Source organism: Ischnura elegans, chromosome 1 (assembly GCF_921293095.1).
Source record: "Ischnura elegans chromosome 1, ioIscEleg1.1, whole genome shotgun sequence".
Classification (NCBI taxonomy): domain Eukaryota; kingdom Metazoa; phylum Arthropoda; class Insecta; order Odonata; family Coenagrionidae; genus Ischnura; species Ischnura elegans.
In genome coordinates this window covers 146,900,488-146,926,049 of record NC_060246.1, presented here as the reverse complement: position 1 = coordinate 146,926,049, position 25,562 = coordinate 146,900,488, and positions in this window count along the sequence as shown.

Below are 25,562 nucleotides of genomic sequence, written 5' to 3'. Positions count from 1 at the left end.
TTACTCGATATTTCACAAGGCTTAATACCTCAATTTGGGAAGACTTAGCGTCGTCCCTTAAGATTGGGACAGGGAGGGAGGCACGCCGCGGGGGGGGGGAGGAGAAGGGGGCGGGAAAGCGGAAGTTCAGCTGTTTGTCAAAGAGGACACTGTGGGGGTGGACAGAAAGGAGGGGAGGGGTCAGTAAACATCCCTTCAAAGGGGGAATAAGATCGTGAAGGAAAAACCTGGAGACACTCCCTCGGTGGTGAAGAAAGATGTTGCCTACGGAGGGGGGATGCGTGGACTGATGACAAGACAGCAGGGTGGGGGAATCTTCATTGCTGCAGGGGTGTGTGGTATGGGGTGTTCGGACAGGAATTGGGAGTGGGGGGGCCTAAAGAGCCATCCTCACACACGTGATGGACTTCGCCCGGCTCCTTCGGCAACCCACCTCACTCCCATGGCAAAAAATGTGTATCGCATCCATGGTATTTCTAATCACTGCCCTCATCTCATCTCCTTTACCCACTCAATTCCCTTCGAACCCTAGCTCATCGTTCGACCGTTATGGTCGAAGGATCGGCAGCGATTTATCGAAGTAGCCCTCTGTGTAAGGGTGGGGATCAGGAATATAAGGGATTGGGGAGGGCTACGTCTCCTTCCTCCGAATACTTCACACTTATTCATCTTTTGTAGATAAAAAATCGCAGCCCTAGACTCCATTTTTCATTTTATCGTAGTAAGTATTATTCATTCCATTAAATATGAACGCTGCCAGTAATGGATGAAAACTTACATAGAATGCTAAATTAAAATGAACGTTCCTCAAACAAATGGAGTAATTGAAATTCAATGCATTCTGGATGAGTGAAACCCACATCCAGGTCTTTGATTAAAATAAATAGACTCGAAATAGAGGATATTACACTTTATACTCCGTTTTTCAATTATTAAAATTATCTATTGTCTGTTCGTCTTCTACAATTTCCTATAACTCACTCTGTCTGTGAAAAGTTAAATTTTGCATCAATTGCGAAGATTCATGCCTATTTTTTTTATTTTTAAGAGAGCCGTATCTTATGAAGTTGGCCCTCGAAATATAATTTTTCTTGATTGTCTTCTGCTTCCTACAGTGTTAGTTGTAAGTAAGAATGATACTTACAACTAACACTGTAGGAAGCAGAAGACAATCAAGAAAAATTATATTTCGAAGGCCAACTTCATAAGATACGGCTCTCTTAAAAATAAAAAAATAGGCATGAATCTTCGCAATTGATGCAAAATTTAACTTTTCACAGACAGATAGAAAATTTCCTGAATTTTAACCGGGGTAATGTCACTCACTAATTCCGACTGATAGGATAGCAACTTCAACTCATCCCAGCGTAGGGACGTTGAAGATGGCAGCGTAGGGATCTCTCAGGAAAGAAGCGAGAATAATACAAGGGAAATAAATATTATGGCAAATGCTGATTTTAAATTGTTCTAAGCATAACTAGAGAAGTTTATCTAAAGATTAATGACACGAGAGGCGAGGAAAAATGTATTTCGCGATAGCAAAGGTTACAAAATGAAGAAGTTAAGATGACGCAACAAAGAGGCGTGCTAATAAGACGACTCAAAACGGTAGATAGTGGTAAAGAAAGAGTAAATGGCCAGAATGACCATATGGTGTTAACACGCGCCATTTGAATTTTCTATAAATTCCAACCCTCCCGTTTTCAGTAGATCCGGAGTTTGAATTTTGGTGGAGACAAGAATACTTCCCGGATAAAAACCAAATTGAAGGAATCGCTGAAAACTTATACAAAAAAAGCATTATTTTTATTCATATTAAAAAACTTTGGTCTTTTAAAAAGATACACTACTAATTTGAACTTCAATCCTCAAAGTTTAAAATCAAGTATATGTTATATAATTCACGAGTCAACAAATTTTAAATTTAGGATAAAATTTTTTGTGTCATAAAAATACATATAGTTGCCTTACAAATGTTACTGACCTCACACTTTTATCTCTTTTTAATTGTTTCAAATTCTACTCGTATTGTACGCCAAGTAAGACTTTTACTAAGCTAGCAATCTTGTCTCGTGAATTGCCTTCAGGAATTTTGTTATTCCGTGCAGCTCTCCAGAAATCAATTTTCACCCCATTGATATCAAATACGTTTAATTAGAATTGCGATGGAGTCATTCCGCTACTATTGACTAAATCAAAACGACCACATCATCCATGACTAACCTCCCACTAGTCAAGCGAGCTTTATGGGCTGTAATGACGTTTATTCTAGCTTCAAGATGATCAAAGTCCTCCAAAGCATGATAATGCGGTGATCATTCAGCGAGAGGTTTCCATGTTCAAGAGAGCGGAAGCAATTCCTTTCACGCGGTGCTACGAGGACTGATTGATTTCAGGTAAATATCAAAGCATGCGCTCCACAGATCGGATTGCAACACCTACCTATTTAATTAACACCTAAATGCAATATGTCTGGATCTAGGATGACACTCGGTGAGATATTAGAAAATTAGAAGAGCTATATTTCCAAAGTGACTTCCATCAAATTCCCTAGCGATAAATGTTTGAAATTAATATAGAAGGATCCATGGTAAAATATAAAAAAATCTTGGATCGGACGGTACTTGATGAAAAACACTACTCCTTTACACCACGCGAGGACACAACCACGACTTTTAGCCCTGAATACGTTGAACCGAGGAGTTGTCAGAATTGCACCATTTGACTCAAAAGTAACCTGTATTGCCTTCACCTGTAGTATATACCACGAAAGCATACAATCCTATCTACTGGAAAAAAATCATTATCTTAACGCGAAATAAAAACTGCGAAGTCGCGAAGAAGTTAAAATTATAATGTTTTGTCTTGCTGGAGTTGTATCAGTCGCATTTATGACAAAAATGTTTTATCGAAAATCGAATTGATTTATACGAACTCAAACCCGTCTAGGCCGCCCAGTAGTACGGCGGATTAATTAATGAAGATGCATACAGAAGTATAGAAAATGCCAGAATATGATAATTAAAACGTTGGAGGTGGGGTGGATCAAATAGTAACCAGCACTGGAGGGAAGAGGACAAAAAGAGCGATCTTAGTAAATGCATTGAACAAAGTAACTCGAGGAAAATTTGAAGTGATAAGGAAAACAATTGCATTAAAGTATACAAAACGGTTCTCATTTGAAAAAATCTCCTCATAGACCTCACTCCAGGTAACAAAGGTGTTAAGATTAGATATGGCATAGGAAACGAAAAATGTCCAAGCATTGATATTGTATAGAGTTTTATTAAATCCATAGCTGATTTATCTGTAAACTCCAGCAAATAAATACGCATGAGAACGTAATACGTAAACTCCAGCAAAAACATTAGCGAATGAGAAATGAATTTTTGTTGCAGATAGGACACATGTTTATGCAGAGGATAAAACAGCTGAAACGGAAACACACGACGCTGATTCCTTGATGTTCATCCCAGAGATCTCTTTCCTGAATACCGTCTCAAGCGACTCACTTTTCATTTAAAATTCTGAGTGTACACGCAACATCACCAAGAGCACGAAAAAAGGCTGAATAAGGCGGAATCGCAAATAATCCGGCATTGGATCGCCTCTCTGTAACACTTAAAAACCTGATATTAAATGTAATGCCAGCCTTCTCGCTAGAATCGGCTCCATATACTAATAGGAGAAACAGAAAAATATATTTAGGGATGGAGGGTTCACCGCCGGTATTAGCGTACGATGAACGAAATATTGATGGAAGTCCGTGGATAGATTACTCATTCAACAGACAGTGTGAGTGCACTCAAGAAAGGCACTATCTGAGGAGTGGTATTGTACACGAAAACTTTTCTGCCCATGTCCAGATACTTTTTATCGTTGGCCAGATAAAAATTTGACACTTAAATCACAAAGCATAATTCACTAGACTCACTATCTCGGGAATGATGTATCAGATTAATTTTGATATGCCACATATATTTTAGCTGCTCGCCATTAGCGCGAGCCGCACGCACCCATAATTACTACTTCCTCAGTGGCGAAATAAAACAGCATTCCCAACCGCATTTCTAGCAGAACTGAATTGGAAATTGTGAATGGAGGGTAGGGGCTCGGTTATCGGCCGGAAAAGGGTAGTTCTGGCAGGAATCGTCGAACCCTCCCACCAAAATCATACCTCGTCACGAGAGCAAACAAAAATCTCCCGGACACGAAATAAATAATGATGAACAGAAATAATCGGCCGGTGCGTCATCCCGGCTTGGAGCCGAGACGAAGCGTTCGTGGGTGAAATCGAAGATAAGCCGACAGCGGCACGGTTGCCACCCCCAACTCCCTGTCATAAGGAAACGCACGCCGAGCCGGATGCCAAAAAGCCAAGGGCCGGGGGGAGGTCGCCATAAAAAAGACGAGGGGTGAGAGAAAATGGAGGGCTGGAGTTCATGAGGCGAAAAAGAGAGGAAAAAAGGAGGGAATAAGTTAGTTTTTTGGGGATGGCGGGGGGTGCAGGGGGAGGGAGTGGACTAGCGGGGCACGCAGCGTGCTTGCATGCGTTGAATGAGAATGGATTGGGAGAGTGGTGGTGAGGGGGAGAATGAAATTAAACCGGAAAGAGGAATGAGACGGCTAGAATTGCGGCACGGGGGAATAATAGTGCCGCCAAGAACAGGGCTCTAAGGAAACCATGAAGGGCCATGGCGAACGAAAATTCTTAAGCAAAATTTTTATCCATCTTAAGTCTCCCAATGGGTGCTGGCAAACAGGTTTCCCATGCATAGGGATTTTCCATATTTTTATATCCCACAAACGATAACGAGTCATACTCCTCGAAGACTGGTGAAATAATTCCTCCTTATATCTGAATCTATAGATACTTCTCCAAAGGTGAAAAAATATGTAAGGGAACCTTTATTTGCTTCGTATTTTATCCTACATCGAATTTGTCGATAAAGGCTCTCTCATCGACACATTTTTCTGGAGAAAATGCTTTTCCAGCACGTGACTTCAATCAATGTCAGTAAATGGAAATAATTAAAACCGCAATATCTTTTTAAACTATAGCTGAGAACGCTTGACAATAAGTAGTAAAAATTAAAATATTACCTTTCAAAAAATATTTATGTGTCAGAATATTGCCATTTCAGCAAGAAATATCCATTTTCCTCTCCAATTACCAACGGTACATCATATTCTGCATTGAAGTTGCCAAAAAATTAGCGGTTTTACGACTAAACAGTTATTTTTTCTCTTTCGGCCTTTACAGTGTTACCATAGAAGAGTGATGCAGCTTCACATCTCTGATAGGAAAAAATAACTCTCATCGGAGCTTCACCATTGTACCAAAAAAAATTAGCTCAAATTATAAAGTCTACTCAATTTAATACCTGAGATACATCATATAGGGAAAACCTAATGCAATACAATGGCACATGGAGAGTGTTTGATGCATTTTAGGTGTCTAAGTCACTAAGCACAAAAATTAAACTCAATTAAAAATGTGCAAATAGATTATGAGGAAGATATCTACAGATATAGAAAAAGGGAATTAAGAGAAAGTGTTCAAGATGTAACAGTATTAAAACGCAGTGTGAAGACACCGGATTCTTAAAAAAAAAAACTTGTTCAGTGGTGAAAGAAAAGTAAAGGATGCTATTGCGGTATTAATGTGCAACGTGGTAGTTCACAATTTTTTCAAAATAGTTCAACTGCGATTCGAGGAGACCAAGGGCACAATTTGGACACCACTGTGCGTAAAAAAAAGATAAAAAATATTTAACAGCACTAATTCGCCAGACCTATATTACAGTCACAGATGAGATAAAAGTTCGCATTCTGCCCGTTTCATTTTTCTATCCTATCATCATCATGGCCGGTGTCCCCACTCTACAGTTTTTGGGAGCTGGCTAGGCTAATGCAAATGTAGATGAACCCAACGAAACTTGCTTTCCAACCCCTCTCCAAACCGAAACCATAAAACCTACCCTTCTTTCGAGTTAGTCCGAGGGAGGGAGGAAAGCATAAAACACCTGGGTTGAGAGGAAAGTGAGATATTTCCTTTTAAAAGTAGCAAAGCAAGAGGAGAGTGATTGAAAGGACTTCGAAGAAAAAAGGAGAAGGGAGTTTGCGAGAGGGGTGAAACCCGACTGGAATTGATGGCATGAAGAGAACGCGAGTACAAAGAAAGGGATACTTCTTGAAGCAAAGGGCGAATGAGTTCCGCGGACGAAAGGTTTGCCGGTATGAAACTCGGGGTGTAGTGGAATGCTCGACAAAAAAATGACGGGGAAAAAGAGGAGCTAAATGAAAGGAGTAGAAAATGTGGAGTGAAGGGGAGGGGAAGTAAGAACGCTCCTCTCTCTCTCTCCAAGAAAAATGTGGGAAGGATGCGAGGGGGTCGTAGATGATGGGGAAGTCTGGCACTAAGAGAGGAGGGGTGAAGATTAGAAACACTGTTTTCATGGGGTGCTAAGGTTAAGGAGAAAAGAGTAAAGGGAATGTACGTCAGGAAGAAGTTTCTCGGATATTACTCCGTAGGTTGCTCTAGGCAAGAATAACCTACGTGGATGAAGCCTCATATCTCTAAGAGAGGCAAACAATGGCGTTGGCAGGGAGGATGTAGTGCCGGCAGAGGAAAAAACTGCTCTTCTTCACTGCTGCTCATTTACAGAAGTGTTCGGGAAATAAATTTACTGACTGTCATACTGCATGAAGAGTGGCATGGATTAGATACAAAGACAGGTAAGGCCAAACAGTACATTGGTGCTCATTTTTCTCTCTTATTGTTCAAAAATTAACTATTAACAACCTCATTTCTTATCCATATCCCCTAATCTGATATCTAAATTTTTATTTACCATATAGAAAGTTGGTCCGGCAAGTTGTTGTGAAAATATCGTCGCCGAGTTTACTTCAAGAAAAAGCCGCAGTTTTAAGCACTGATAGGACACCCGTTTCAACTCTGCTCTTTGCGGAAAATAATTCAACGGCTCAGAATTTTTACGAGGAAGGAATCGAAATCAGTGGTTTGTTGCAATTCTACGGCGTTGCTGGAGTCGGAGATCGAGGGAGGAATATGACATTGTGTTATGAAGGGAGAGATGCGGACACGAGGCTTGAAAATTTCAATAAAAGCCTCCTTTATCTCCCTCTTAAGAAGTCTGTCTCCTCCCTCTATGTCCTCCGCCGAAACCGCCCCTTTACTTCAATTCACTCTTTATGTCTCCCTCCCCCTGTTTCCAAGTTCTGGGGGAGTACCCTCCAAATAACCTGGTCCATCCCCAGTCACCGAAACGTTTACTCGTATCTCTTTTGAAGAGGGGAGATCAATTTCCCTCCTGTCCACTTCTCAATCCAGAATAGTTCTCTGCTCTCCCGAAGAAAACTCTGTTCCTCCCCCCATTCTTTTTTTTCCTCCTGACTCGTATCTATCGCCCGTATATTTCTTCTTCTTCTCATAGCAACAGAGTCATATCTTTGTCAACATCATATTTTTATGCCTCATCTTCCTGCCATCGTCGTATCTACAAGTTTGGTCATTGGAACAAGTTAATGCTAAAATAGCCAAATTTCTGCGGTGTATAAGTCAATATAAATATATAAGTACTTACACAGCCAGTAGCTTTGAGGCAGATTTTACAAAATACAACCTAAAATAGTATAAGTCCACTGATTGAATAGGAGGGCTCTTCCAGTCTCCAATAAAAATTTTCGGAAAGGTTTTGAGCGTGAAGAAAAGCAAGTGATTGAATTGATTAAACATTACATTATCAATTACCACTACGGATTCGGATAATTATTTATCCAATATAAAAAATCAATTTATCATCACGCACTAGGCTTAAAGATAAAACTCATTAAAGTTCACACGCATATGAAGAGTATTCATAAAGAGCTGTGCCTAACGTAGCCGCTCTACATTCAACAAATCTGAGTTATTTTTCAAAACCTATATTAGTCTATTATATCTATCCAGCACAGTAGCGTAAAATCCTGTGAGATTTCCAAACCCAGAGATAAGGTAAATGAAATATTTAGGAGTTGAATTCATGCTTGGGGTAGTCCATGGGGAGGAAAAAATATTGATGGAATGATCTTAATGCAGCAAAATATACTCCAAATCAACGAGATGAAAATAATCCCTCCCTGTTAGAGCACACATTTGCAACTCAATTTCCCATCACCTATGAGATATCTACAGGATATAGAATGGAAATATCTAGTGTTGGCTTCTAACCATGAATCATTTCCTTGAAGTCAGAATATATTATCTTAATATGCACAGCCTTCCACTGGCTTCCCTAAGTGTTAAAAACGTTTTCAAAAGCCTCAAATCGAATCGATAGAATTGTAAAAAAGCAATTATTGCTAATGTGAGAAAATTAATACCTATCGTGTGAAATATTTTAAACTTTCAAACACGCTTCAATCACTCATTACAGTAAGTTTAAATTCACACAATTTTCTTAAAAATCTCACTGCTTTGCATGAGTTGTCGAGCAACACAGCTGATATAATTAAATAATCTATAAGCAAAAATACCAGTTGTATGCGTTACTTGACATGATGCAATTTTGGAGTCACTGGCCTCCATAATTTTTTCCTGCATAATCCCATAAAAGCATACCGGACATCATCATCAAAAACACGGAAAGATTGCAAAATATTTTTAAATTTTCAATCCATTCATATTGCTAAAAAGTCGAAAATAGCTTATATTAAAATCTGCTCTACTAAGGCCACTATTCTTTTATTAAGGGCTGAATGAGAAACCTCAGTGACAATATAAATGCTTAGAATCCCAGCAGAACAATTATTGATAGATCCTTGCGTTGGAATTCTTACATGTGAATTATAAACTGGAACTTGAATTTTTTAATTTTATTTACTCTAACTCTGTGTAAAATTATTTTTATCGTTAATAGCTTGGCGGACCAAGCTCTCCAAATCATAGCTGCTTTTTTCATCTCAAAAAACTCCGATAAATTGTAAATATTTTCTACAGACGTACCTTAACCGAGACATTCAAAATTATGATATCCATTTCATGTCTGAAATATAATTTATTATTTCCTGTATTCCACCTATAATTTTATATCTTGCTCAGAACCAAAGCTTTTATATCTGTCACAAGCGTTTGCACAAGATCCGGCCAATTTTTCAAATCTAGAGATAAGAGAAAACAAGACAGGAAGGAGCTTGAGTCATAGTTGGGAAAATCCATGGGGAGGAGAAACAACTTGAATCACCTTCTCAAAAGGTAAAATTTCAAACAGTCTGGAGACTTTTTGAAAGCAACATCGGAACTTATTTTATTAGCAAGCACATAATCGATAGGCACTTTGTCGTTTTGTTCTGTGAGAGCACCAAACTACAGGTAAAGAATTAACGGCTACATTATCTAAAGACAATTGATGTTATGCATATAATGAATAAGAGACTAATTTACCCTCATTTTGTTCTAGTTTCTCATTCATCACTTTTATTTATCATCAATAATAGATATTCTTCGAGTAGATCGCTGCATACTACTACTGAAAGAATGAAACCTAACAAAACATCTATCTATTCACAATTCAATTTAAATATTACATTGTCATATATTTAAACACTACTAAACTAAGTAACAACAATCATTATAAAAAAAGATATTGAACTAATTTCGCAAAAATCTGCTCATATTTTATGAATGCATAAAAATGAAGCAATTACTTCATGCAAATTTTGAAAGTGCAAATTTTTAATCTATCGATTATATTTCTTTTTAATTTAATCCATGATAATGAGTGCAAATGTCGATTTTGTTATTTATACTAATGGAAAGATGGATTTATAGTAATGGAAAGAATGGAAAGACTAGTGGAATGACAAGTGGATGTCATTAACAAATAAAGGAAATTTCACCACTATTTTATACCGGAAGTTCCACCTTAATACATGAAATTCGCTGGCACCTTCATTATTCTTTAGTCCTCTCAAGTTGTTTCCTCGAATGGGAGAATTTTCCCACACGTATATCTAGTCCTTTGATCAGGTAATAGCTATCATCAGACAAATTGAAATCAACAATTTGGAGCATTGAAAATGGTCCTCTTTCGACCTGTGAATAATACACGAAACAGAGCCGTAGGAGCACAAATGCATAAATTCATTTCGAAATTTTTCTCTCTCGAAAACGAACAGGCGAAAGCCAATTTTTCCCGAGAGCGGAATAAACAAGCACGCATTTTCAAAATTGCCTCTCAACTGTCGCTCTTTTTTCGATTACCATAAGGTTCCTAACGCACCATCCGACTCCGCAACCCAAATAGGACCTTATGAATTATCAACGAAGCCGCTGACTTCTCCGTAAGCAGCGTGGAATAAATCAACGCAACTGGTACTTGAAAACGTACTTTTTGAAATTATTTGGCTACCACCTCTCACCAAAATGAAAAGGATGAATTCACAGCCACTTACAAAGAAATGAGGAGAGAGAAGCTTTGTTAAGAATGGTAGGAGGTAAATAGACCATCTCATACTGCAACAAAAGAAAAGAAAAAAGGGGTAAATATTGCGATGATTCCCTAATTCATGAAAGTCAATGTGGAAAAATGCGGAAAGGGCTGAGCTTGGCATTGAATGGAATGTGAAGGTGAGCGATATTGCGTTCCATTATATAGTTGAGCGCGTCAAGTATAGAATCGGCTTGGTACCAACCAGTTGAATACGTGTAACTCGATTATCTTAAGTAAATATATAAAATTGGATTGGAATGGGAGATTTTTCAATGGCATTTAAACTTTTCAAAAGCGTTTGACAAGTAATTTCTTAAGATTACTCTTTTAAAAATTTTATAAATATTGTTCATAAATTTTTATAGTAATTTATTTATTTATAATAAACCTGTTCAAATATAATGCATCCAAAGATAAATAGAAAATAAAAAGTCTCTAAGCTTCCGTCCGGGAGATGTTTAGGGAGATGATGTTTCATTTTATCTGCACGTGTTTAATCGAAGGGTATAAATAACATGAACGAGGAAACGACACATATCATTTATATGAGCTCAATGTTGTGCTATCACCAAATAAAAAAAATAATTTTGCATCAAATGTTTTTTTTGTAAAATAAATGTTTCATCGTCATCAAATGTGGGAAGTATAACATTCTGAGAAAACATTCTCAAACTAAATTATATCCAAGAGAAAAATCTATCTTATTTTCCAGCGGTACAGCGAAATCATCACACCTACCTCGGATGGCAATGATGGAAGAACACAACTATTGTACTGTGTTCTTTCACACTTCAATCAAGCTTACACCGACCTTAGTTTCAACGAAAAACCGTCATTCTCATGATCGTGTGTTCTTCTGTCATCATTTAAAAAAATTCCATCAAAATAAACCTGAATGTATTGTTCATTCTCTGAAATCGAAGCCAGTGAACACGTTCTTTGCATATGAACAAGTCCTGGACTAATAGCCATTGTCATTTCGTACTTAATTGATGAATCGCCAAATATAGAATTTTTCCAATACTTACGGATTGAAATTATATATTGTAGCGATCTTCTCAAATTTCCTTACATGATAATGGAAGACATACTCCTCACGTAACAATTTACACGATACATATAATTCTTTAAGATTCATGGATGGAAATCAAAAAAAAAATTGAATTTTAAGTTTCATTCCATTCAGGTAACGTAAACAATGATAGAGCGCTGTACAATTTAAGACAAGAAAGGTAGCATAAAACAAAAGAAAAATGATGATCAAGTGGCAGAGAGTATGCTGCGCCACCGACGATAGAATTCATTTAGAAAGATAAAAATGTTTACACGGAGGGAGTTGGAAAAAGAGAGCCGAGGGATAAACAAACGAACAGAAGCGAGATGTAATTGGAGGTCGACCTTGGAAAGGGGGAAAAGGCAAATAATAGTTTTCCAGATGATGAAAGAATGGAAAGAGATGCCTATGATGAGATGCTTACACATTCAGGGTCGCGAATAAATGAAAAGTGGAGAGGAGCCATCTCGGATGGGATGGGAGGCTAGGATGGGAGAGGAATGGCTCACGGCTACCGAGGTCATCCTGGCAAAGGGAGATGAGGTTGTAATGAGGGGTACCTATCTCGCGGGAAGAAAACGGCGCGAGGAGATGGTTTAATAATGAGGCGACCCGCAGAATATATATGAAAGAATGAAAATTTTTGGGTTAGCTAAAAGAGAGCAATTTCGTGCAACAGGGCACTACACGAGATGAGACCTCCATGGAAACCAAAATGAGTGGAGTCGCCAACGCGATGCTTGTATTAAGAAAATCGATGCTTACATAATTTTGGATTAGATAACATCACGCATTACGATATTACGGCTTTTTAGTTTTTTCTAGATTTGCAATAATTCCACAAACTTTTATTTTCTGCTCTACATTAAAAATGTAAATATATATCTCAATATATTGATTCCCATCAATTTCTTAGAAGCTTCAATTGAAAATGATGACTTTTTGGCGAGTACCGTATATAAAATAGCAACTATTTGAGCGTGATAAGATGATGATTTCGCTTTATTTCCTCCTACAGAATTGAATCAGTGCAATGGATTGTTTGATTTGCATCAGCATTAAAAATATTATGATGATTTCATGCGTCCGATTCTGTTTAGATCTCGGATACTTCATCTGAAAAAGACAACGACTTTCACTAGTTCTAAATACAAAATAACTAGTACTTGAACGTCGTAGAATTAATAGCAAAATTAAAAGTATAAAAAATCAATATTTACTGGGTTCCCGATCAGGATATCAACAGCTCGTTTGCTGATTCAGTTTTTTTTCGATTACATCAGATCTGAAATAAACATTAGCGAAAAAAGTACCTAAATAACCCAGTTGATAATAAAAATAAACCGAGTTCTCCAGAAGCATAACAGAAGAAGATGTTTAAACTCATTTTAAATAATTGGTTGAAATCTTCAAGAGGCAATTAGAAATTTCCACCACGAAGCAGTGGGAATAGTTCCCAGAATCACGAGCCATCGGAGAGATATAGAGAGTGACAGAGAGAGAGGAACGGGAATCCCTGCACATCACTTCAATCCAACTACCAGGGCTTACGCTTCCGAGCTGTTAGATTCCGCGTCCCTTCAGGTGCCTCATCTATTCCGCCCATCTAGCCCCTTTGCGTTCTCCGCGGACGCTAAACAGATAAATAGCGTTCGCTAATTATGGCTTCCTCCACCGCCGCCACCCCAAGCAGCCACGCTCGGATTATATCCAGTTTCAGTGCACTCGGCCGCGAGGCCAAATTGATGTCTTGATGATTAATGATTCCCAAACTCAACCTGAACCTCTTTCTCTCACCCAATACTTCTCGCTTCTTGCCGTGTACCCCCAACCCCACGGAACTACGCCAATTTCCACTCAAATTCCTTATCCCTTATTCCAGTCCACCTCTACGCAAATGATTCCGTTGCAATATCGAATATTGGCACGCAGACTCATAAACACCATACTACCGGGTGGCCGAACAAATAATACCTATTACAGATACTAAAGTGATAGCATATTTAATTGAATGAGCTAGGAACGTTCACAAGGAATATTTTAACGACCAGATAAACACACTACAACAACCTTCCTTCTGCTTCTGTTAACTGAAATAGTTTCTCAATAAGTTTATTAGGTCAATTATTTGTATATTGACCTTAAAAATCTTACCGCTATATCACTGTAGGGTACAAAATTCTGAGTGAAAAGTGGTGTATGAATTACTGTAAAATTTGGGTTTCAATAGAGTTTTTTGTTAAATCGTAAGTATCTAGAGCAATAATACGTATTCCAGGAATTAATTAAATAAAAATTCAAACATAAAAATTTGGTTAATAAAACAATATGTTAGCGCGCGTTAAAGTATCATGGTACACAGCATGTGAAAAGATTTTCAAGAAATGAAAGAAATGTAATACACATGTTAATATTATTACAACCTAACGACAATCAAATCCTTATGCAACATTTCTTTATTCTCCCACTCATTGATTCAACCCGAACACTAGAATGATAGGAGAATTGGCGCACCCCAGACTAAAAGATATCGGTTTCCTAGGCCACCTCACACTTAGAGGTATTTCGATGAGGTATTGATTGAAGGCTTCACCCTAAAATTGCATCCAAAACTCTTTGATCAATAGCCAAAGGATTCAACCATTAGGCCACCATACTTCCCTACTTAGTTACTAAGAGAACGATAAAAGTTTTTTAAATAGAATACAGAACAAATCCGGGTAGAGATAGGCTTTTAATATTTCCTATGCATTATTTTGTATTGTTTATTCTTAAATACCACTCAATGTGGCTCAATTATAGTATCCACTATTAATTACGACTAACTCTGTAGCATGGGAGGCAGGCCGAGAATTAGAAGCAATTTTCTAAATAACTCCTTTGAACTATGATCACTGGAAGTAGTATATTCTCTATCATCGTGGCAACTGCAAATTTATTCAGCAAGCTGAAAATGGCGAGTGAGAATTGCATCGACCAACGTTCTCAGGATGCCTGCTAAAGTTTACTTCCCTTTGCGACGATAACGATGGCCGACGGCGAAGGTAGCAGGTGTGACTCTCATTCTATGTAAAACTCCGGCAGTTTTAAAATTTCCCGTGAGTGTATATTTTGTCGTTGAAAAAGCCAAGGTCCGACAGCTGGCGTCGTCGACTGACAAAAGGCGCGCTCCCGTAACACGCAACGCGTTTGAAGTTTCACGCTTTTCAGCGTTCGTTTTCTGTCCGGAGGTGCCCTCACGGTGAACGAGCGAGAAGAAAATTAACGATGCAAAAATGTAAACGTGAGCTTGCGTCGACGCCTATTGTATTCGACCCGCAGCAACATTTGCAGTTTACCTTCGGCCGTGCAGCTTTGAAAAATAAGAAGAATCGGGAGGTCATTCTTTGGATTATTTCCACCGGAAATTTGCAGGCAACGCTTGTGTTTATGAAGCGCTGTCTTTGACAAATGTGCCGTGCCTATTTGCAAATACGCATGAAAAGGCCTGTCAGTCCTTTTTTTTCAAAAGAATATTTGGTACCATTGTTTGACTTACGCATTTTCTCTAGTATTAAATTGTTTGACTACTACCAGGAAAGTGCCACCCGGTAGTGCTGGAATTCAATTGCACTTCGCAAAAAAACCCTAGACCTTTAATCGCTCGCACAGAACTTCGGAACAGAACTGGAAATATTTTCCTGACAGTTTCAAAATAAACAGCCACTATAAATTGAAAAACATAGAATTAATAACAGAAAGTCAAATTTTAACTTCCAATGCTAACTTTTCCACGGAAAAATTAGCTGCCTTGTAAATACTGCCAATGTGATGTAGCAGTCGGTATTCTTCTTTCGCTCGCAAAGGACAATGGTCCATTTGGACCTTGAATATGTATATAACTGTGAAAAATAAATTAAGGGATATGCTGAGCAGTTATAAAGTCGTTTGTGAGAGAAAACCTTTGAAATTCAATATAATGTAATAGTATTCAATCATAGATTTCAATGTTTGATTCTCTTGATACCGTTTCCTTTATAACTTCCAGAATTCAAGTCGTAATTCAGGCGTTCCAACATCATTTAGTCCATTCAACCACCAAGCTAAAACTTTGAAAGAAAAGCCATAGCGTGAGCCAGTCCATCTCAAATAAATCCTCTAACATTCACCCCATTCACATCTGAATAAAGAGAATTCAATTTAATATTCCCATTCAAATTTCGCCACCAAATCGCTATTCATCAAGGCACCAAGTAAAATCAAATGTGATTTTTGCAATGAAACCCCATTCCGCGAGCTATTATTTAATGTACTTGAAATATTCTTTTGAAAATTATTTCGTTTTTCATTTTAATGACAGGGAAATGAATGAATTCTAGGAAATTTTAACTGGAAAAGGCTTTAAAAGCTGACTGTCCACGTGTAGCAGTAAAAATATGTGCTTTCACTTCTGCTTTCATTACTTTCACCATATATTCCCCAAAACCAAAGGGACCCGTGCCCTTCGCGCAGCATAGATATGTAAGTAATGCAAGCAGAAGTGAAAGCACATATTTTAACGCCCCGTTGCTCTTTTCCACGCCGCTGAAAAAACGGAATTCATAGGTTGATCGTGAGGACTATTTTACTGTTTATAATTTGAGTGTAAGCAATAGACCAGCGCCATTTCTCTTTTGAATAGTGGTTAACTTATGGTAGCAAATTTCAATGAAATTTTTAATGAGTCATGTTTAAACTAAAAGGCGATTAACTATGATTTTGATGTCCAGAATGCAAAATTAAGAAGAAAAGTTGGATGGGTACATCGGGTACATCCGAATGGAGCAGCCAGTCTCCGAGTGCTATGCTATGAAGATGCACGCGCCCCTTAGGTTTTGGGGAAGATATAGCTGAAAATAATGTAAGCTCAAGTGAAGCCACATGTTGTTACGCATGATTCCACTTTTCCACACAATCTTTGAGCCCCTACCGGCCCTGAAAAGAGCACCGGTGTGCCACCCCCCAGCAATCACACGACATATCGGCCGGATGGATGACCGCCGATGGGTCGTCCCCAATATTCCCAAAATCTCCCGCGAGCCGAAAAAATCTCCGGAACCCGGCGTCTCTCGACCGTTGTTAACTCTCGCCCCTCCAAGCGTTCACCGATTGGACCAGCGTCGGGTTCTTTTGGGCATGAGAAAGCTGAGATCACTGGGGCGGGGAAAGGGGATTCAGTCACGTGGCAGATACCACCACAAAGCGCTTCGGAATGGACAAAGCATCGCCCTCGATTTAGTTCATTTTCCGTCACTTTCGGGGACGACAGGCAACTTTTTTTCATCCGCACCATTTAAGATAAGTCGGCTATCGGCTGAATATCATTTGGTCATTTCAATAGTGGTAGGAAGATTGAGAGAGGGAAAGCATTCCATTGTCTGAAAATTTTCAACCGGATTCCACGTACACGTAACGCACCCAGCTGTATCATCGCTTATTTCACTAAGAAGTCAACCTTTTTTTTACATTAGAAATCAACGGATTGCAATGCTAACTCCCCCCCGCAATTAAGTACTTTACTCTCCAAAATCTTGTTAAATTTGAAAACTTGGGAAAAAACGATATAATTACCCTTCAGCATATTTTTTACGCCACTGCTTTTATCATTTGATAGCTTGTAACTTCGTATCTACCTGAATGTTTTAGCAACCGCAGCTGCCTAAAATGACTGCATTTTTCCATTAATAAATCTCGAAAGATTTCCTGGCAAATCGTAAAACCGTAAGATTATCACAACAAGTGATCAGAGAGCACTTGTAATGAAGTCCACTTCACCACCATCATAGGTCAGCGATCCAAATAATGGTTTAAAGCAGCTCTCTTCTAAGCTCTTACGTCAGTTAAGTTACCCACTAGGACTCAATTTATGCCCCATAACATTAGCAAAACGATTCCTTCATTCGAATATGAGTTTTATAAATAATAATCTGAGATTTACCTCTATATCTCTGACTTGGTGCGCTCGAATTTCGCTAATTTAACCGCGAGTGGGTGGGGACTCACGGGCAAAGGGATACAGTGGCTTTTGGGAGCTCAGATAGGACGCTAGAAGCGTATAGGGGAGGGCGGGAAAATGCGGTGTGGGGAGAACGAAGATAGGAACGTAGGGGCGCAATGCTACGTGATCGCCGTATGAAACGAGCTCATTCTTCGGGAGACCGGGGCAGAGACTGCGGGGGAATTCAAGGAGTCGTCGCTCTGTTCCCGATGTATCGCTTCGAGGAGAGGTTAAAGTGAGAGAAAGAGAACGAACCTTGAAGTAGGGCACTGATCATGCGGATTACTTTTGCAGCCAGGAGGTAAAATGTATGGAGGAGTCTTTGGAAGTTCCGATGAGGAAAGAGTGGAAAAAGAAAGGTGGAATAGAGGAGGAATTTAATGAAGAAAAGGTTTCTTCTTCCCTTTAATCTTTTCTATCTTCTTTCATTCCTCTTATAAGATAGACAGCGTCGAATACAAGGATTGAGATAGAGAGAGAGAAAAAACACGAGAGTTTAAAGATATGAAATTGAGTCCCAAAACGAATTAAAGTCGGTGGAAAAACAGGAGTCACAGGTTGGCTGAAAGGACTCTCTTGCTGTTCATTGCTTCAGTGCAAGCAATAGATAGGTGCCATTCTTTTTTGAAAAGTGGTTAACTGAGAGTAGACTCTAAAAAATTAATATAGTAAATCTCAATGAAAATACCAATAAGTGATGGTCAGGTTTAAAGGCGATGAACTATGATTTTGAAGCCCAAAATGCAAAGTGAAGAAGAAAACTTTGACAATTCAAATAGTTGTCAAACTTTTAAATTTAGCATAATTCTCATTAAATATTACTTACATTGTTAAAATAAATAGAATACTGAATATTGTCTCAACTCTAAATTTATTCTTTACAGAACAACTGATGCAGTATTTACTTTAATGTGTAAACCGAAATTATGAAAGAAATGATGAACACTAAATGATGACATTATTGTGACGTACCTTTGCAAGCCTAGAATAAATATTTTCATGTATTTAATAATGAAAGTGATAATTGATCGTAATGAGTATCACTACTTCCTACGCTATTGGCTTGGGAATTATATCCTTCCAGTAATTTTTGCGATATGGTGAAAAAATTAAAAAGAGAAGGCTGATGAATACAAGTAATAAACTAAACGGTACTCACCAATATTGTAATTTTTGAAATTCCAAAATATATCTTATATACACACAGTGAATATTAGCCCATCAACGAAATACGCATTGCCGTGAAAATATCGTGGAGAAATGGCCTAATTTCCTCCAATGACTCCAGTTCGAGACAAGTTCGATTTGAATTTCTCAATTCTTATCCCCGATCTCTTAAACTCTCTCTCTCTTACGCTCATTTTCCTTTCTAGTCCATCTCGCTCCAGCCCTCTGAATGACTCAACCCGACAATCTCCCGACGAGAAATATCTTCCCTCACGCCACCACTTTCCTTTAAACCCCTTTCTCTCCCGGCTCCACTCTTGGCCTATTCCAGGAGAGAAAAAAACCGCGAAACGACCCGAGGAATGTGCCCGGGTTTCAAACAGAACGCGCTCCATCCTTTTCATTTTCCATTTAATCCTGCGACAGCGCTAAAGGTTTCGGCCCTTTCGAGGTTTTATTCCCGATTTATTCCGTTATCCTCGACCCCACTCGCACATTCCCGTCACTTTGGATATACCGACCTCCAACACTATCCTCACGTCTTTTTTTTTCTCTCTTTTTGCTCTAAGCCATTGGCATTTTGGAATGGACCTTTTTTTACCGTCAAATGATGGATCTTACGCCGTATTAATGTTGATCGATAAATTATGGGTCGAATATAAATCCAAAGTGTCGCAGTTGGATAATGCTTAGCATTAAAAAAAGCGCCACAAGGATCAAGGTCCATGTAATAAAGAGAGAACTCAAGGAGCTCTTTAGGGCAATAAAAGATGTGAGATTTTTATTCACAAGAAGTGTATGTAGTATAATGTGGGTACGATCCACTCCCGGAAATTCGAAAACTCAAGTTTGATAGTTCCTGAGTATACTTCATAAGCTTAATGAAAATTATTTCGAGAACGGTTCGTGTAAATCAATGTTCTTCGAAGAGGATAATTCTACACGCACACACTAGAAAAAAATATAATTTCTAAGAAATAAATTCGTTATTTTTCTGTAAAATAAGCATGAATGGTAATAAAATGCTCAAAGTCATTGGAAAATTTGAATGGACCATTTTTTACCGTCGAAAGATGGATCTTATGGCGAATTAATGTTGATCGATAAATTATGGGTGGATTAGTAATCCAAAGTGGCACAGTTGGATCATTCCTGGCATTAAAAAGCACCACAAGGATTAGAGTCGAGGTAATAAAGGGATAAGGCAAGGTTATCGGTTAAGGGTAGATGTGAGACTGTCATTCACAAGGAGCATTTGTGGCATAATGTGGGTAAAATCGGCTCTCAGAAATTCGAAAATTTAAGATTGATAGATCCTGAGCATGTTTAATAATCCTAATAAATCTTATCTCGAAAATAGCTCGTGTTAATCAACTCCACGCTTCAAACCTAAAATGTTCTTTTATGACTTAAATTAAGAAAACTCTTCGTAGAGGTTAATTGTGCTTACAAACGCCAGCAAAAAATTTTAAAGTTCTTTGAAACATATCCGTTGCCTCATTGGAATAAAAAGTATAAATTGCAATAGAAAATATCCGAATAGCCTTTCCTTAAACTATGCCCTTTTTTAACTCGCACATAACTATGATACTCGCATGTGAAAAAAATTACTGCAATTTCTGAAAAAGAGAAAAGCTGATCTTCAAAAACGGAGATATTATCTGAAGTAAAAATTTTACGATTAATAATACAGCATAGTTTTAGTTGATCAAAAAATGCGAAAACGCCAATGGCTAATAGCAGATCTTTACATAAACGAACCATTCCCAAACATAGACGAAGATACACACTTACATAGACTAACCGAACGCGAAGCATTTTCGAAATAAGATTTATTAAGATACACAAATTTTTTGACAGAACTGAAGTTTGACTATGGATGAAATACTTTTACTTTCAAATGGGTGAAAGTATGGGAGAGATTAGTTATATTTTTGGTAAATTTTGCTCCATTTCAAGATATAGGAAATGGAGTTGAAAAAATATAATTGTATATTCATAAAATGAATTTTTAAGGCGCTGTATTTATTCCCTCGGAGACGGGAAAAAGCTCCAAGAATCAGTACGGCAAAGCCTTTTGCTTTCTTCATTTAAATATCAAACGAATGAGAAAGGAACAAAAAAATGAAATTTGGCGAATTCCATGCATGGGATTACATTGCAGCCAAATCCCCTTGCGAAGTCGTTTGATCAACGCGTTATCCCGAAGTAGCTCCCACGGAAGTGTATGCCCAGCAGTTTTAACGCGAGAGTCAGCTCCGTTTGATTAACTGCATTTCGCAGGGAAGAATCGTTAATTAATACGATCCAGACTAATTAAGATTTATTCCCTGCATCATTCGAACCACCTCTCAATCCAAAATACGAATCTTTTCCGAAAATGGAGACCTCATCAGAATCTCCTCCACTGTTTTTCTCACGCGATACCACCTTACTTGTAGGGTGGGAAAAATAAAAAACAGAACCACATTTTTTACTTTTTTTCGTTTAGTTTCCTGCCCATCAGCCCACTCACTTCATCTCACCCTTTTTACTTTTAATTAAACCAAATTAATCGGGCAATAAATTCTTCCCCTTTTGGGAAAATTCTTTCCTCGGAGAGAGAGTGGGAGACGGGGGGGGGGATTTTTTTATCGCGCGAGAAAATTCGAAGCATCCAGCCAGCCAGAACGATCACGTGAGGGACGTAGGAAGGAGGAAGAGGGGGATGAGGGTGTATGGTTGCCTGGGATTAGTACGAGGAGAAACCGTCGCACGAAACAACGACGAAAAATCGAAACTCCCGGCTGAAAAAGTGGTTCCCGTCACCGCGATGCCAACCCCCTTTAGTACCGGGAGGAGGGGGGGGGGAGTGGACGGGGACAAACTCCGCTTAACCCCGGTATCCACGCGTGTATGCGTCGGTATATATACGGGCGAGGGGATTTCGGCATTAAAGAAAAAAAAAGAGGAAGGACGCCGTGCGTCGCCTTAATCCCGTGCGTGGACCGCGCGCCATCTATCTCCTCTCTCTCTCTCTCTCCCTCTCTCTCTCTCTCCAAATGAAGGTCCGGTGAGTGGAGCGAAGGGTTCTCGCGGACCAGTGAGCCCAGTCCTCAGTCCTCGCAACATTGAAGACCTAGAGGGCAGCAACTCTATTTCAGTTGTTTAAAGAGGTGTAAGAGACAGTTAACATTTCAATTGTGAGGAATAGAGCCCTGTCTTTCTCTCTCTAAAAATATAAGCACTTAAAATCTTTTCAACGACAAATTCCTAAATTCAGCCGACCCGAAATTTTACTGGGAAACTTTGATAAAATATAGTGGATATGCATCATGTTTTTTTTTAAATATCGCCATATATTAACCAAATTTTCACCAGAGAAACAAAACCTTAATCCATGGTACTATGTGCAAAAAAAAACATTCTTGCTGGGACTTCAGCAGCAGATTGTATAGCCTTCCAGTGTGTAGCTTACGATTTCTGACAATTGAAAATTGGTACGATGAGTGGAGTGGATGGATCGCGCGAACTAGTGAGCCCAGACCTCGTAATACTGAGAACCAAGAGGAGAGCAGCTATTTCAGCTCTCTCAGGAGGTGTAACAAAGAAATCGAAAGAAAGAGACAGGTGGTTTGGACTATTCAAATTTAAAATGAGGCACAAAAATGCGTTATAGGATCGGAAATAAACTGATTGCGATTTTCGAGTATTAAATATATAAGTTCTTAGTTTATAATTATTTCAAATCATCATAAGTGAGATATCTCAAAATTTTAAATTCAAACTGGAGTTGATTGTTTGTGCCCTGATCCTCTCCTCTCAATGAACATTTGTTGTGCAAACACCTTACCACTCATCATCATCACTGGTCAAGATTGGTTGGACGCAGCTTTCCACTAAATTCCTCTATAAGTTAATATTTTCACGCCTACATATTTCTTCTCTTTTTGACATCCTCCTTTACCTCATCCATGTATTTCATTCGAGGTCTTCCTTGTCCGTTCTTGCCATCCACTTGTCCCTCGACGATTGTCTTCATCAGGCCGTCATGTTCTAAGATATGGCCTATAAGGTTGTTCCGTCTTCTTACTAAGGTTTTCATTAAGCTTCTCTTATTTCCTACTCTTCTTTGTAGTTTCTCATTACCAACTAGGTCGATCCATTTGATCCTCATCATTCTTCATTACCATACCATCATCATACCACTACGTTGCAAAAAATTTGCGTGCAGAACTTATATTCAAATAGACAATTCCTAACGTTTAAAAGGACTTCAATCATTTATTCTAAATTTCCACTTGGAATTAATCATTTAATCTTGACAATGGTTGAGTATTTGAATCAGAAATCGACAACTTCTACTAACAAATCCATAGTCAGGCAATGCTGATGAGTTAGAAACTGGGTTTTAATTTCAACTCGTCACCTTGGAGGTAAGGCTTTTAACCGGTCATTTCCATTCCCAAGAGACCAGATGAGGGATGAAAACTTGTTTGGATTAAAGGGATTTAGCACCTCGTAAAATTTCATTCATAAATACGGTCATAGATTAGGCTACGTTGGAATAGAGGCACTCAATGTAGTCGCAAATAAGCCATGATTACTCATTCGCAACTACTTTTTTCCACTTTCATAATTACACTCATCCAACTAATTTATTGTAAATGGCCACTACTATCAGAAAAGAGAAGAAAACTCGCTACTTCTGTTCACAAAATAAATATCCTTCAAGCCTGCTGTGCGCGATCATCTTTCAAGTTCTTTCCTCCCCTTTTATGACATGACCCCGTTACAAATGAAGATATTTGATCTCCAAAAACTTCCCCTAAGATACACAAGCACAAATTCGTTTGCGCTTCTCATTATTTATCAAAGATAGGTTCAAGTAAGCCTACTCAAAGGAGAACGAGGGATCCTGCGCAGGTCGGAAAGTCAGATTCAAAGACTGGTGCAGCAAATCCCTCAGACATTCTTCCTTGATGCGCTCTTAAGCGGAGAGATCCTCTTGAATCTGAATCTTCTGAAGGATGCTTGCATTCCTCAACTCCATGCATATTGCAGCGTGCAAGTAAAGATACTCCACAGTTTCGTGAGTACCGTTTCTTTTAATTCCAAAAAAATATTTGAAGAAGACAGAAGCCTCTTATTAACGACTAGATTTTGAAGGATAAAAATGTCTAACATACCTACTTGTACCGACACAAGTGTGTGTAACTTATACTCCAAAAACGTTTTGACAACCTCGTCAAGTACTCGGATCGGAGACGGATGGGAGCTCCCTTTCACTTGGATGGATGAAAATTCTTAAGTAGCTGAAGTCTTACCTTATTCAGTTCACTGCCTCTTGACGGTTGACCATTTTGATTTACTGCGAATATTTTTCTTTGTCTATCTCATTTCCCAAAGAATCTAAGACAATATCAGGCATTTCAAAAGTTTCCCTACGGAATTAAGGCAAAAAATACTGATCAGCTATCATTTTCAAGGAAGTGTATAATTTTTCAGTTTGTACCTGTTATTTTTCAGCCTTAAGGGCAAGTATTTGTTTCATTTTTTTAAATTTGAGGAATCTCTGAAGATTTCGAATTATTTTAGTGAATTTAAAATGCATGCCACTAATATTATGGTAGTGGAAAATAGAAAATCATAAGTATCACTAAAAATAAATGGGCAAAAAAATTCATTCACAAATTTATTTGCGCCTCTCATAATTCAGCAAAGATAAGTTCAAGTACGTCATATAGCCTACTTAAAGGGAGCTGAGGCGTTCTGTGCAGGTCAGAAGGTCAGATTCAAAGACTAGTTTAGCAAACCCCAATTAATAATGAATGATTTAAATTGTGCTAAAGTGAGTGCAAATCAAAATTAATGATGCACTTAGAAATTTTGGTGCTATATCCTACGTAAAAGAAAATGCTCCCTTAAGCCCCGGAGTTTTTGGGCTATAAAAGAGGAAAATTCAAGAGCACCGAGGCAGTGTTGTTGATCGAGGAAGTTGGCAATATTCTCATTCGCAAAAAAGTACACAAAAGTAAGTGGATACATGAGGGTGCGTAATATTGTAGTGAGAGTGAAAGAGTGAAGAGATGCACAAAAGAAGAGAGGGGACTTTGGTAAGTAATTGAGAGCTCTAACCCGTGCATCAAGCTCGTAACAGCATAAGTGAAAACGCTTTATCTTGAAAGACTGATATTTGGTATTAACTTGATATTCTCGTATACCTTGTTTAAATACCTTTCCAGCCTTGGTGTACCCCAGCGGGGTAAAGTCCTCGCATGCCAAACTGAGGGTCGCGGGTTCGAGTCTCGCCCGGGTAGGATGCCCCTACTAAAGACGTGGTCGTGTTTGATAATCGCTGTTGCATGTTATTTTCTCCGGTATAAATGCCTTGAACGAGCTGTTTTCCGGGCGATGAAGATATATATAATTAATAAATATCGTAGCCCTCCAAAGCCAAGTATATCATATTCAAAATAGGTATGTCAAATACGTCATGGTAATATCAGCAATTGGGGAAAAAGACTTAAAGTTATTGGGGATTTATCTGAACCTAATCCAAGAAGGTTATTCTGACTCTGCAGAGCTCTTTGAAAAGTTTTCGTAATTGCTCAACCTCAGCTTTTTTATTATATTGAAAGTTTTGTTATTTGCTAAAATGAAAAAAAATAATAAACTCTTTTCAAATTCAGTTTCATCGTCGAATTCCCAATTTCGTTTTTCCCACATGACTAAGTGGAACCTATTTCTCAACAAGAGGCGTGCATTGAGGGTAAGCAATGTAATCTGCGCTTGGCCAGCAGTCGCCAAGGCTGCAAGGCACTTTGAGATCACCACCCTCCAAAAGCATACG